At 38.9% G+C, this 16,633-nt stretch overlaps 1 pseudogene; it reads left to right on the top strand.

Annotated features, from left to right (window-relative positions):
* The first annotated feature begins 15,009 nt into the window (after positions 1–15,009).
* On the top strand, positions 15,010–16,074 carry LOC146005369 (ATP synthase subunit s, mitochondrial pseudogene; annotated as a pseudogene).
* Positions 16,075–16,633: the final 559 nt, after the last annotated feature.

Below are 16,633 nucleotides of genomic sequence, written 5' to 3'. Positions count from 1 at the left end.
TTTAATTGCAAGCAGCTACTGAACGTAAACAGCTGGCCAGTCGTTACGGAGTGATTTTTAACTCGTTACGACGTTAGTCAAGCTGCCGACGTGGAGTGCTTTGGTCGGAACATGACGTTGTTGATAAGAATCTGTACAAAATCTGCAAGTTGCTGTATGCAATGTCCAAGGGTGGAGCCACAAACTGAATGCTAGGGATGCACACCACTGGCGTACGCGAGGGGAGCTGATGGGGCTACATTTCCTCCAGAAATTTTGAGAGCGAAGGTAAAAATGACAAATATTTTGTAATGTCTCCAGCTCCCTATGGTCTCTCCGATGGCGTAGTGGGAACGTCGTCGCCTTGTAATCATGGGGTCCCGGGTTCGATTCCCGGTGGAGGCACATTGTGCGGTGGTTAGTGTCTCACCTTAAACTGTAGGTCCAGTCCGGTTAGCCTATCAGTGCATAAAGAGGACTTAAAAACTCATCTCAATCAATCAATGTCTCTCTAACTCCCCCACACCGTCTGGGGGGGGGGGGAATCCTGCGTATTCTAGTATTCACACATTGACCTGTCTTCCATGAATCAAGAAAAATTCCGTTCTTCTTTTCTTGTCTCTTTCCTTTGCCTCTTACTGTTTGCTTCTTCTTGTTAGTTCCTTTCTTCTTGATCCTGTTTACAGTTTTGTCTCATTTTCTTCTCGTCTTTCTCTGACGGGCTTCCTTATTCAAGGTGATATTTTACAGAGGGTCGAGGGATGAAATTCCTCTGTCTATGGTTACAATTTTATTTATTTATTTTGTTTATGTTACTTCGCTTTTGTGCCACATTTTACTAATCGCCGAGATGAGGGTGAGTGATGAAATTGATGAAGGGTCATTTACAAGGAACACCCATGTCCAGGCTGGGGTTCGAACCCGGAACCCCTAGTGTCTTAGTGCGCTATGCTAACCACTCCGGCACAGAGGTCGGCGCAATTTTTTTAGCCCCTGAAGGCATGCTATGTATAAAGTTCCTATGCTTCAAACGAAGTTACTGTATTTTTTCGAATGCCACACTGTCTTTACCCCCTCTCTCTTTACTGATAATATATATCCCCCCCCCCCCTGTGTCTCGTCTATCCTGCTTCATTCCTCCTGTCTTTGTGTCTCGATTCTCTCTCTCTTTCCCTCCCCTTATTTCTATTCCTTTCTTCTTCTCTCATTCTTTATCGCTTCTGCCATTTTCTCTCATTCTGTCTGTGTTTTATTTCTCTTACATCTTCTCTTTTCATCTCTCTCCCTGTTGTACTTTTTATCTTCCTTTTTCTTTTTCTTCCATTTTCAATTCCGCTCCTGAAAAATTTCAACGGATGCCCATGGGTATGCTATGAGAGGTGCAATGTTTCACCTGAACCAACACCACAATTCATATGTTTCGTCTCATACATCGTAGCTCACAGCCAATATATTATCATTGCTATTACTCTATGGCGTAGTGGTTAGCACAGCGCGCTACGACGCCAGGGGTTTCGAATTAGAATCCCGACATGGGCATGGACGTTCGAGTATTCCTTCATCGTATCATCACACATCCTCATCGTCGCGATTAGTCAAGAATGGTAAAAAGCGACGCTAAATAACAAAAGTCAAATCAAACAAGCTATCAATGTATCCATAGTCAAGGCGATAGTCAAATCAGCCGATACTTTCTGCAGCATCTCCCGATCGACTTGCGTGGTGGCTTCAGTTGCATGTCCTAAGGTAGGACAAACATGTAGTCTTTAAAACAACCAACCCCAAAGGAAATCTATCAGCATAAGGTCGAGAGATCTTGGTGGCAAGTTTAAAAGACATCACTTGAAGAAGAACGGCCAACCTGTTAGCCGACACGTTAATAAATCATTCCGAACACTTAGGCTCTTGAAGAACTATCATGATAATGATTCCCATTGGAAAAAAAGATCGCGCCTAAGTGTGAAAATCAGGTGGAGCCCCATCTCACTGAAAAGTCATAGCTATTTGCTGCCTTCTGTTGGAAATGTAACTACATAAACATTTTCTATTGATGCATTATTCGTTATAAGAAAGCTTTAATGAATTACTCCTTCGCCGTGTTGTAGAGTACTTTTTTAATAACCATGTTATTGTACCAAGTTTTACAATAATAAAATTATTCTGATAACTTTTGTCTTTCATTTTCCGATGACAGTGGAAATTCGTGAAAGGTGTCCTCGAATCGATAAGAACTTCTGTTAAATTGATATTGATTAGGGGATAATTATGATTTGCACTTGCGCTTTTGTTATTATGTTGATAATGGAATATTATCTTGAGATGATTTCGCTTCTCATGAAATCTTGTTTAGTAGGCAGACCAAGTTTTGTTAGATGGTTATTTTTTAACATTTCAAATATCTCATGTTTTTCATGCGTCCAAGTGTATGCTCATGGCTGTAGCCCCAAAAGCGCCCCCCCCACCCTAATCTGGACCTTGTCCGACCAAGATTTGTTGAATACTGGAAATTACCACGAGGGAAAACGAGGTTGTGTACCGAGAAATATGTACAGCAATTATTTGATCAATAGTAGTAGCCTGTAGCTAAATCGCAAATTGTAGCTATATTATACTACATTAATATTGTAACCGCATATCATAAATGTAAGTTTAAATGTAGCTATTCCTCGACTCGGGTTAGGTGGCAGAACAGCTCACGCAAATAAAGAATTGTTTTCTCCAGTGATCTAGGGCACTGAAGCATTTTGGGTTTGCATTCTGGCGAATTGGTCGAAGAGTTTCAAGATATAGCGTGCGTAGGTTTTAAGAAATATGGTGCACAATTATTTTTTACATTATTAAAAAGCAAATCTTGAAATTTAAGAAATGTACACATTTGTCTTGTCACTAGCCACCCCGTTACGTGTTCCTCCTTCAAAAACACTTACGCTGTATAACCCTACAAGAGTACATAATAGATGAATTGCAGTCAGACATCTTAACCTTTACATCACTTGACATTGAATGATAGTTTTTAAACCGAGTCGCTTTATTCTCTCATCAAGTGAACGTGTGATCTCACCCTAAGCCATATGCATCACTTCACGAGTTTATTTTCGTCTGTGACGTAACTCACGTTCACATTTACAATGGCATCTCGGTGCTCGCAATTTATGATACGTAGATTATTTTTTTCAACTGCATTCTTACGTTCAAGTCAATATGGTGGTCGTTCGAGCAATTTAATTTGACCGTATCGTATAGAATAAACTGTAGATAGCTTCGATAGATACCTTAAGCTTCAATATCCTTTAAAACGCTTTTCTTTGTACCTTACAACCATCAATACCCTGATGTTCCACTTGTTATTTTAGACTGAATCAAAGATTTTGCATTTCACTCTTACCACCAGGTGGCATGACCATAGGCTGAAAATATTTCTACTATATCGTCTCGACCAACATTTGTACATATCGATTCATTAATTCTGAGTTTGTGTAATGCTGGAAAAATAAAATATATAGTTAGTACTGTTTTGTGAGGCTATGGCTTTAGTAAGTCACCGTATTGGTACAGACTGCTCCAAAAGTCATTCAACCCCAACTTCGATAACATGGACATCGAAAAGCACATTCACACAACGGGTTTATTACATTTTTTAAAGTCCTTACCTTACTTCGAAACGCCATACAGGACTGTCTACAACAGCGACAGCACCAGAATGGGGAGGGGGTCAAAAGGCCGTATGGTAGACCATTCTATTCCTCAGCAAACAAGGAAAATAAATTCTGTTTTTCGATCAAATGCTCATTTTTGTATAGCTTTTTGGGATACGTTAATGTTACTCTCCTCAGACAATCCCGCCACCTTTCTGTCTCTCCAGCGTTTCTACCGGTCTAAAATGAATAGCACAGGAGAGACTATAATTCCCCCGTCCCACAAGCTTATAATTTAGACAAACAGATTAAAAATGGCATATGTCGAAGTCTCTAGCGTAAACTGTGCGATATTTGAAAGTTTTTCGCTGGGGGGAGGAGTTTCATTAAATTTAGCATGCCTGTAGGGGTTCAAAAATTGTAACCAGGTCGGGAGTTCCCCCTTACTCCTTATACATACGATCACCCCGTGCGTATGTGGTATTTGTTGGGGACATGTGGAAAATTCCTCCTCATGGCTGCTTATCCACAGGAAATGATATTCGAAGGGGAACGGAAAGTTGATTACTACCTGTGTTACTACTCATAGACATTTAGGATCTAGTTCATTTAAACCTTTCGTTACTCTTTTAAACCATTCCTCTATCACAGTGTCGCATGTACTTGAAATTGAATAACGTATATCTATCAGCTAGTTTACGAACTGTACTGTTCTCCCCCCATAAGATTTCAACGACAGTAAGCAATGCAGAAGGGTAGGCAACACACATTTCATCTTTCGATGATCAAGTGAGTCTGTCTGTCTCACCAGTAACTCATCTTCATGAAAAGGCCAGCAGAACTGGAAATGCAGGCAGGTCACTTGACTAGTTGTCAGGCATAGGGGTGCGCAGACACTCTGATTAGGGGGAGGGGCAAAAGCCTTGATGAAAGTTCAGTCGGGAAAGAAAACCTAATTTTATCTCACGGTTTCATTGCATTGATGGGTATATGTATATACAATGCAGCAAACATAGAGGCATCAAAACGAATAAATAAATAGTCTGAAATGTGTCGCGCTCCTTTTCCTCCAGACAATTGTGTTCATGTATTTGAGACCAAAGTGTTTAGCAGCCACAGTCTGAAGTACTTAGTAATTATAACATCCCTTTCTGGTAATTCCCAATGCATGACATATTGCAGAAAATAATAAAATTGCGAGCGAAGCGAGCAAGAAAATTTTTAGATCCAAATTTTTGCAAAATGAAAACAATATTGATTTAATGTGGAACAAAAAATTCATCAGCCGCCATGGCATTCTCTTTTACCATTTTTTTTTTCATTTAGATCGTTCGGCGCACAGTGACAACTTCCGCCTCCCTCCTAGCTACGGCTCTGAACTTGACAAGACTGTAAGAAAAGCAGATATTGCGAGCGAAGCGAACAAGAACATTTTTAAGAAATGTATTTCTATTTGTATAAAATCTGATATTGAGGGGTGCAATTGCCCCTCTGTGTCCCCCTGCAGTTGCTCTTGTCCTTCTGGAAGAAATAATGCAAGAAAGACGTGAAAACTAATTCCATCTTTAGTATCCCTTTGTTCTGCTTCTCTTAGATTCTACTAGTCTTGAATTTTTTTTTACCTCAATGTTTGCCCCCTTTGCCCCCCTCCCCCTAGAATTGATTTTCGTCCAAGGTCACTGCACCCCCTTCCCCCGTAGTTGCTTTTAACTTTAATCGGCTTGAAAATACTTAATTTTCTTTAAGAGTATAATATCGTTTAATAACGGCGATAAGATTCTCCAGTAAATTTCTAGGTGAAAGTATAATAATGTAGGAGGGGCATGGACGTCTGGAAAAGAGGGGGGTAAGGATGACCACACCTTCCCGTTAGAAATAGAATGTCAACCTAAAAGTATATATTTCACACGCATAATTTGATTTCAGTGAAAATAATTTACATTAATGCGATAATTTCAAATTAAAGTGGTGTTTTTTGAGGGAGCAACATTATTATCGGGGTAATATGCCCCATGGAAAAATACCTTGCTTGTCCCTCCGTGGAACAAATCTGTAGACATCCATGATTAGGGGGGCAGTTGCCCCTTCTTGCCCCCCCCCCCCCGTGCGCAAGCCTTTGTTGTCAGGTGCAGTGTTGTCCTTCAGAACATCGCTTTTCTCGAGCCAAGTAACATAACAAGTGCTGTACAGTGGGATCCATGAGTATTACCGTGCAAATTGTCCATGACTATTTTCATTAATTTTTCTCTTGCATCCTGTGTGTTTTTAATCGATGTATTTTTATGTATGCTGGTGCAGAAGTTGTCAACAGCTTGTTTTGAGTTTTTTTTTAAATTCTTGAAGCTCTTATTGGGTCAAATAAAGTGCACGAACATGGTGATTGGTGATTGACAACTTGCACGGTAATACTCATGGATCCCATTGTACAGTCAACGGCAAAGATAATGGTAAGAAAATTGTCCACCGCTATTTTCATCACTTTTTTATTCTATATCCTGTGTTGTTTTAAGGAATGAAACTAAGTTGGTTCCAAGCAGGCATTGTTCTCTGCTTATTGACGTCTTTATGTCAATTCATTGTCATCACATTGTGTAATTCAGACCGAATGAAAATGCTGGTGGACAATTCGCCTACTGTTTCTTTCACCGTTGGGTGTACGTCTGTATAATCGGCTGCTACGATGTAGGCAAATATTACAGCTATATTTGTTCTTCCACATCAAACTTCTTTTAAGGAATGGGGTTATGTTGATAATGGAGCAGACTTTGTTCTCTCTATGCGCTCGTTGGCGATTTTGTTCCAATTCTTGAAGCAGTGGCGTAGCGCAGTTCGCTGTGCCAATCCCTCCGTAAGTAGAATATTCGGTGCTTTTAGTGAAAATTATATATATTATAACGTATACAGTACCAGTGGCGCAGGAACGGGGGGTACATTGTACCCCCCAATTTTTTTAAGGGATATTATACCCCCTAAATTGAAGATTCTAGTTGTACCCCCCCCCCCCCAGATACAAGATGCTGCTGTTAAAAGACCCTAGTGTTTTCTAATCGCCCAATACAAAAAGTGTAAATTGTAAGCATTATTTTCCTTACCACAGGAATTCAAACCGTTGTAAACTTATTCTACACGTACTACATTGTGCTTGTTACTACAGAGCATTCCCTGACATTCGCTACGAGACTCGGCGGCAAGCGACCCGGCATCAACGCTTGTCTTTCCCGGTGAACGGGTCCGCGACAGTCGCTTATATTAAACCTCGTACAAAGTTTAGAGTAACAGGGTCAGTTCTGAATAAAAGTGGAAAGAAAAATGGGGAAATAAAGTATACAAAGAAAATCTGCGCACCATCCATGAGTTAATAGAGAGTATTGCACGAAAAATCGGGAGAATTACAGTAGACGAACTTGCACGTGCAAATGCCAATTTCCTTCGGAGATGCCAGGAATGTGTTGCAGCAGAGGGAAATCATTTTCAACACTTTCTGTAGTCAAGGTTAGTACACAATATGAAAACTGTAACTTTAATAGCAGACTCTAGCGACTGTCGCTGACCCTCGTTCACCGGGAAAGACAAGCGCTGATGCCGGGCATGAAAAAGGATATGAAAATCATTTAAAATGTGTGGAACGATGGAATGAACTAACGTTTACTTTCAGAAAATCACGCTGCAGACGAATGCCCCTTCGTGTAAGGGGGTGCATATTCTGTAAACAAGTGATCGCGATGATTCGAAGATATAAAGCTGCATCAGAAGAGTACATGACTGACCTTCTTTTATTTTTAATTTTTCAAATGGAAATTTCCTAAACGAAATACTTCCACAATTCCTGTCTCGTCTTGTTTTCGAGACGCGACACGACAAACAAATTTTGAGGGGTACAATGTATCTCACCGATTATTTTTATAACTTTGTCAGAGGGTGTTCGGAAAGCTGTACTTAAACCTAGATGTTAAGAGATTTTTTGAAAATGGAGATGGTAAGAGATAAGCAAAGTCTCAAATTTGGAGACGAGACTGAAATAAATCTCTGCAAAATTAAAACGAGTCGATACTTGATGTCTGAGACGATCTCGTTCGAAACTTTGGTATCACATTTGAAGAATTTACTTAAAATAAATTTAAATTGCTGTGTCTTATTCAGACATACCAAGCGTATATCTTGTTCATATTTCAAATAAGTCGTTTCTTTTGTTTATTGTAATTGAAAAGTTAAACCATTAGTGACAATTGCGAGCCTCTGCTGCCCGGTTTCATCAATTCAGTATAAAATGGTTCGCAGCGTCGAACAAAATGTAAAGCAGAAAAACGTTAAGAAAAGTTGTTGCTTTAATGACCCTACACGTTGTGAAAGTTTGAGTTGTGACACATTTGTCTCATCTCAATACCATTCCTAGTTGAAATGGATCAGCGATATTTCCTAGACATTAAAACAGGGTGCGATTTGTGATTTTATCAGAAGGGTCAGGATTTACCTTTGAATTAGATATGCTTAGAATTGGATATATATTGCTTAAAATATAATATAATTTTGATCGAATGAAACACAAGCACAACACCATTTCAAGTTAAATTCTAAAGTCAAACTGTAAGAAAATTACATTATTCAGTTGAATGCATGAAATTAATGAGACTCTGCAGGTTCGATGATTTGCCAGTTAGCCTGTCAAGGACACTGTAATGCTTATGATTTGATCCATTTTGTTGCAAATTTTTCTGCATTAAAACAATGCACTGGGAGTCTATTGAAAGAAAAAATCAGGTTTAAAACTTTTAAATGATCAGTTAAGATAAACTTCATGGCACTGAACCCGCTTTCACACTCAGCTGTAGATATTGGTACAATTTGGTTTGGATTCACAAGGTCTTTGAGTGAGATGGGAATGTGTATTGAATTTTCTTTGTAGATGCGAAAATCTTCGACTGGTGACGCGTACATGCTTTCGCTTACATTAAAGTTCACTTTTTTTATGTATATATAAACGAGGAATTAATATGTCACCATAAAACACACGTATGTATCTGCATTTAATACGACTACACCCGAAAAGAAACCTAACTCTTCAAACCGGCTCTTTATATTGTCCACCAACGATTGAAAAAAAATATTTCGAGCGTATGGTTTCCTTCTAACTTTGCTTGCTCTGAGATATGAAAGATTTCAGTTTAGCAGATGCAATGATAGTACTTTCAGTGTTCGAAGAGCATCATAAGGTACAACTAGTTACATTACAAATAATTACTATGTCAAATGTTTCACAAATACTTCAAACTTAGATCTCTTGCGAGTTGATCGGGAATCATCTCGATTCAGTATTTTTTTTAAAAGGCAACACAACGCTATAGTTGTCAACAAGCGTTCGAAAAGCCCCAGTTAACATACGTCAAAGACAGGGCACAGTTTTCGAAATTTGATAGAATAGTACTTGTAAAACACCTTCTAGAAGTATGAGAAAATACCGAATACATGCAGTGGCGTATGCTGGTTTTAACTAGTGGGTAATCTCCTGAAATCTCCATGCAAATTTACCTCAACATCCATACAGGATTTATGAATATATGTGTTAAAAATTTTACCTTATTGTTGCGACCACTGTCGAATAATTGTTGTGATTGCAATTGCAGTTAATCTACGTTTAGAATTTCAAATAATAAAATAAGAAAATATAATAAATCTATAAGAAAAAACCTGTAACAAAGAATATGAAAGGAATGCGGTAGTGAAATAAAAACCCTCAATATTAATTGAAGTGTAAAATTCACGTTACCCCAGTACCCAGTTACTCGTGCATTCCCGATTTTTGTTTTTATACACGGAAGTTTAAGTTCAAGATCTGTGGTATACAAGAGATGCTACTGGCCTACCTACATGGACGTCCGCAGGATTTTTTCCAGGGAGGGGCAAGCAAGGTAATTTTTTTCCAGGGGGCAAAGGACATATATTTTCCTCCAAAATAGTGATGTCCTCTCAAAAAACACTATTTCACTCTGAAATTATCATGTTTCTTCAACGAATTTATAATAATTAACATAAATTACTGTGACAGAAATGAAACTATGTGTGAAATATATAATTTTAAGGTAAACATTCATTTTCCAAGGGGGGGCCGTGGCCGTGCCCCCCCCCCTTCCGGACGCCCATGCCTACCTACATTAACTATTTCCAATTTCTCGGAAAAGATCCCGTTCCAAATATTTTTCACACGCAAATATTGTATTATATCCATTGCCTTTAACTTTAGTAAACACAGAACTAGCACGAATACCTAACCACTAACAGCTAAACAAATATTAAATTGTCGAATCGCTACAACACGCATTCAATTCCCTGCGCCAATCTTCTATTATGGTTCATTCCTGCTTGACACAGAATTAAGTTCCCTATGGATGCTGAAAAATTCCCTTTCCCAGCTTTATATTCCCTGCGATGCGCGAGGTTCTATAAGTTGGAATCATTGCGTTTTTTGTTTATATATTTTACATTCAAACATCTTTTATCATTATGATCATTATTAATCTAAAGAGGGGGGGAAAGCAACTTAAATTACTTAATATATGTGTATACGTATATATATAATTTATTTCTGATAGCATTCCCTTTTAAAAATTATTCATTTCTGTGAAAGAAGTACTCTCACTGGTTTTGAAGGTTACAAAGAAAGTAATCACGCATTTTAAAATACAAAAATGAAAAAGTAAGCATATAAATAGTTTAATTACTTCATTAATCGATTGATTAAATTGTTATTTGACGTCGCTTTTCTGCCACTTTTGGCTAATCACTACGAGTGATGATATAAAATTGATGAAGGGACATTTACAAAGAACACCCATTCCCAGGCCGGTATTCGAACCCTGGAGCTCTGGCGTCGAAGGGAGCTGTGCTAACACTCCGCAACGGAGGTCGGTGTAATCTTTTGAATTTCAAGTTCAAATTTTAATTTATTTAATTACCTTCATCTTCAATATAAAACTTTTTTTTGTTTTGACAATATCTGTTGAAATAGCAGAGATCAGGAAGACAGAAGCAAACGTAAAATGAGATTGAGAATTAACAGAATTGGTTCGCAAATGTTGTTCAGATTTCCATGTTTCTCGCGCATTTTCAGATGTATTTTCTCTACTTTCCTTTTCAGTACGTAATTTGTGAACCCAGAATTCTGTTTCCAGAGAAATTTTCCTGTCGTAAACAACACAGCTCCTACCTACGATACAAAGGCCATCGGGGAACAATGGCAGAAGAGGGTGCCAACCAAGGGAACGGCAAAGGCTCTGGGGTGGAGAGTGCGACCGATGGACTCTCCTCCAGAAGGAGGTTACCCTTGCCACGGAATAACCGCGCCTGAGAAGCAGTGTTTCCTTCCCCTCCCTCCCGTCAAGGGATTTTAAAGGGAGCCGGTGGAATCTCACCCTGACGTCACCAGATTCCACCAGCTGGAGAAAAAGCCTCACGGACATTCCGCGGCAAACGGTTGAAAACATTCGCGCGCTGGAAGCAAAGAAACATATGAATCAAAGATTGGTTCGGAAGAATATTGCGAAGAAATAAAAAACATCTTTTTAAAAAATTATAGCCGGGTCATCTCCGATTACCTAGGTGACCCAGAGTATACGCCGCTGAATACATGGCTTCTAAAGGGCACTGCATACGATACATATCTGTCATAAATGAGTTTAATGATATATTTTATATACACTATGTGGAAGAAAGTCATTGGACACCCGGTTTCAACTCTGAAACGAACTCCTCATGGAAAAGATACTTGAGATGGGTATATGTACGGCAGCAGGAGGCTTCTCAGATCATTCGCTGATAAAATGACGGACAGGAAAGAGCTCAGCATGTTTGAAAGACGGATCATAGTAGGCTGCTCCATATGAGGCATGACTATACGTAGCATAGCTGATGCCCGACAGGTCCCTAAATCAACTGTAACCTTTTTCATCAAGAAGTGGAAGGAAAAAGGACACTGCAGCAACGCACCACGAAGTGGCAGACCAACGAAATTGGACGACCGGGACAGGAGAACGCTGAAGAGGGAGATTTGGAAAAACAGGACCTGTCTGATTCATTCGATTGCAGAAGAGTTTCAAAGTGCGGCCAATTTGTCTGTTTCGACCAAGACACTTCGCAAGGAGGCCCATGCACTCGGTTATCATGGTCGAACCGATGCCCACAAACCCTTGATAACAAAAAACAATAAACGGCAGAGACTACGCTGGTGTAAAGAGCGGAGAAACTGGATGGTGGAGCAATGGTGGAAGGTCCAATGGAACGATGAATCACGCTTCACACTGTTTCGATCAGATGGGAGAGTGTGGGTATGGCGATTACCCAGAGAACGTATGTTACCCGAGTGTGTAGTGCCCACAGTGAAATATGGTGGTGGCGGCATCATGTTCTGCGGTTGTTTCAGCTGGCATGGTGTGGGTCCACTGGTACCGGTGTATGGCCACATGATGTCTGCATCCTACCGAGATATTCTCGACAACTCCACGCTCCCCACGTTGTGGCGTTTCTATGGAAACGAAGAATGTGTGTTCCAGGATGATAATGCGACTTGTCATGTTTCCAAGGCTACCACGGAGTGGTATGCAGAAAATAATGTCACCCGACTGGATTGGCCTGCTCAGAGCCCTGACCTCAACCCTATCAAACATCTATCGGATGAACTGAAGTGCCGATTAGGTCGAGATCGCCTCGCCCTTCTACACTTCCAGGGTTGGTGACTGTACTGGAGGAGGAATGGCGGAATATCCCACTCGGTGTACTACACGACCTTGTGGCCAGTTTACCATGACGAGTGGCTGCTGTTATCACTGCCAAAGGCGGACCGACCTCGTATTGATTGCAAAAAAAAACTGCTGGTATCCGCTGACATGTGGTGTCCAATGACTTTCTTCCACATAGTGTATATATATATCCACTGAAGTGGAATTCTGTATGTACGATATATTTAAAAAATATGATTTTCATATTATTCAGTGGGTGGGAAATGATTATTCCTGATTTGGAATGAATCAAGTTAGAAGAGGTGGAATCCTCCTCACCCCCTTTAAATAGCAACCTGCATTAAAATTAATACATGTAGCTTTGCTCGCAATTTTCATATTACAAACTCCTGATTTTCCATCCCATTAAATTCAAAATGAGCTCAGAATAAGTTCCAGAACTTTATATGTTTTAGAATTGTTATCTGATCTTGAAACCTGTTTTTAAATCGTCATAAATTGTAATAAATAAATAGAAACTATTTAGGCAAATTTTGCATTAAAAACTCGATTTTCGTGTCTAAAATGGAATTCCCCATGCCCCACATTTTACCTAGGTATACATACATATATATATATATATATATATATATATATATATATATATATATATATATATATATATATATATATATATATATATATATACGTACATACCTACATGTAAGGTTGAATTCTTGTACCCCCCAAATGAAAAAGGTTCCTGCGCCACTGTACAGTACGCACTGATGATTCCAGAGGAAGGGACAGAAGTACAATGGTTGGCTAGTCTCCCTCTCCCCTACACAGGTCCATAGCTAGAGGGGGCAGGGGGCAACTGCCCTCCCCCCTGAGGGCCTGCTTTGCCCCCCTGTGAAAAATACAGAACACATTCCTACCTGGAATTCTCACTAATCTTTATAATTATATCATGTGTTACTCTAGCAACATAACAATGACACTTATTGATTTTGTGATTTATTAGGGTGTATGGGATTCCATATAATGTCGTATCAGGATTGGGGGGAAAATCCCTTCCAGAAATTAGAAATGATTTCGCAATTTTCAGTACAAGAACAGTTGTGACATTTTGAGTAGTCTTGTATCAAAGGTGCCTAATGTGTTCGGATGTTTTTCTTGGATGTGTTGCTATGAACTTGGAACTGCTTAAATTTTTGTTTCCCAAATCTACCTTTTGGTAATAGTGATTCATGTGGTAGAGAGAGGGAGTGGATATTTGATTTTTGTTACTTAGCATTGCTTTTCTGCCACTTGTAGCTAATCACAACAATGAGTGATTGAGTGATGACGTGAAATTGGTGAAGAGGCACTCGTAAACAGTGCCGCAACCAGAGGGGGACAAGGTGTCAAAACATGTATTTCAACTAGCAATATAATACAATTCACACAATATTTTGCAAAATGGTTAACGTAACCAGTAGGCAAACATTGTCTGTAGTGATGCAAGAGTCTCCCCTTCGAAGGAAGTAGAGTCGGACTAAGGGACCATGTTATAATGTTCTAGCAAGTACAAAAAACTGTATTACAAATTTTTACACAATTCATCAAAGTGTAGATAATATGTAACCATTATTATTTAATTAATTCGATTTTTCTTGCATAACACAATGGTGTTGTTGGATTCTCGTTAGATTCCTTTGTGCGTAAAAATCTTGTATACTGGAAACTAGAGGGAATCATTATGATGCATGATTTATTAAGGGCTCCCATAATCAGTTCTGCAGAAAGGCCCAAAGCTGTTGGTACATATTAATAGTCTATTAACATTATCGACCGACCCGTAAATATCAAGTAGATACAGTCCCTAGCCTATTTATGTTAAACTTTATATTCTTTGGCAATCTGGAAATGTCATTATCGAAATATTACTCTTTGATGTTGCTCGAAGTTTTTTTGTTCGTTGCAGTTTCAAGATCTTCAGTTACTCCTCCTTTGGAGGAGGGGGCAAGTGCCTCTGTGTCTGTGTACCCTGCTATATCTGCCAATGCGATACAATATATTAAAAATTTGCCCCCTCTAGGATTGACTTCTGCCCCCTCCCCTACAAAGAATTCCTGGCTATGGGCCTGCTCCTGCAGGCACAATGGACAAGAAATTCACAGATAACCGTGCTTTTTACCCCAAACACACAAAGTGTGTCATTAGTGACATTTTGGTCATTTTTGAGTTACAAAGTAAAATGTGCCATCCTTCAATGTTCGAGCGAAATTGCCGTGTCATACAATTTGCATTGGATTAAGTGAAGCCTTCTGAAATTGGTAAATACAACATGAAAACAATTTATCTACAGTGTAGCTTTTTTTTTAAAAACCTTTTTTCTTAATGAACTCAGAAATGACCAAAATGTCACTTACCATGTTTTACACCTGAGCCCTTCATTTAATATCCAGCATCGTGAGGACAAGAAGTAGGAGCTTCGGTCTCCAAAGACAGAAAACAGCAGGAACGGGACTTGATGACTGATGCGTTGACCACCACCCAATCAAGAATCTATGTGATGTTATTAGGAATCGGTTGTCCCCGATGTTAATGAATATTTCGAGATAGTCCCACCTGTATAAATTTCACTTTCTACTTCAAACCAGTGGAATATTACAACATGTTATTGTAACACTGATATTTTTGAACAAAATGTTTAATGTAGACATGATGTTAGCCTACTAAGTGCAAGAGAAGACATGATTGCTAAACATTTTTACTAAATATTGTGTATAGACTTAAGTTATTGTGAACAGCAGTGATATAGAGCAGGAAAAGTTAATGCCATAATGAATACAGCATTGGTGGTATTCTAAGGAAACATTGCATGTTGGTATTAGTATGATCAGGTTAGCACGAAACATAAGGCCAGTAATGCATAATGCATTTGCATTATCACAAAGACATTTCTGGGGATGGGTGGTAGCTGCTTTTAACAATGTAGATGAATTGAGATTACAAAAAGTTGGACCTGAACGGGCATGTGCAGAATGGCTGCTTAGAAATGGAGCTGCGGTCAAATGGATTGAAACTGGCACAGATGAATTTCAGAAGGACTACAATTTACTGCCACCTGAAGAACTACCATTCAGGCTTCACATAAAAGAAATTGATGCTAGTGATTCTGCCATACACCATCTTGGGTTTCCACATTTGAAAGGATTGAAGTATCTAGAACGTATAATCCTGCACAACTGTATTTATATTGAGAATGAAGCAGTAGAAATGCTTGCCTATGCGAAAGGCACCCTTAAGTATGTGCAGATAAGTCAATGTGGTAATATCACATGTGAAGGGTTGCAATCATTACAACAGCTGAGCAATTTACAGACATTGTTGTTATTTGATCTGCCAGCAATACGAAATAGAGAAGAGTGTGTGAAGATTTTGTCTGAAAAACTTCCAAGGTGCAAGATTGAGTTTCCAGTTGCACCCCCCAGTGAAAAACAGCAACAGTGATGTAACTTGTTGTACTGCTATGACACAATTGTTGTTAACGTTTCTTACTCTAAGTAGGTGGAAATAAATGTGTCATCCTATGAAGTTGATAAATATGTACAAGAGCTCATAGTTAATAATATGTTTGTTGTAGTGAAGCCAGAAATGATTTTGTGTCTTGTGCTACGGATGTATAAAGCAACAGTTTTTGTTTTGTTTCTGACACTAAGCTCTAGAGCAAAATCATTGTCAGTGTCCACACTTTTTATTATGTAACAGGAATGCATTTCAATACAGTGAACCATAAGGCTAAAATAGCTTACTCTGAAAAAATAATAGATTTCTTGTTTAAAATAACAAGAGTTTGTTGCCCTCTCAACTGAAAGTGCTCATTACATGGATATCTGGTGTTATAAATCACTCGTTAAGTTGAACCAACTGTCAACAAGCAATGTCTAAAACAAGCACTGGCTGTGATTAGTTGCCCCCGTTTTTTTGTCACTTTTGCTCCCGCACTATGCTAAACCTTATCTACAAAGGGAAGCAAACTGTCCCCCCCCTCCCACAAGTTTTGGAACCCAATCGCCGCCACTGAAAACAAGAATAGTTTAAATTACTCATGCTTAAAAAAATGTGTTTCTAAATTATAAAACAACAGAATCTCTAAATTAGTCATACGTGACATATGTTAATATAATATTGATAAGGTAACATCTTAGGTGGTGCACTTTATCAGTGCATAGAATATGCTGTGTTGTTTTCAGTCTTATTTTATACATATAACTTACAATCAGATTAATACTATTAGTGGCCAAATTTTAAATATTGCCACCC

Source organism: Lepisma saccharinum, chromosome 23 (assembly GCF_977018435.1).
Source record: "Lepisma saccharinum chromosome 23, izLepSacc3.1, whole genome shotgun sequence".
Lineage (NCBI taxonomy): Eukaryota > Metazoa > Arthropoda > Insecta > Zygentoma > Lepismatidae > Lepisma > Lepisma saccharinum.
This window is presented reverse-complemented; position numbering and strand designations above follow the sequence as displayed.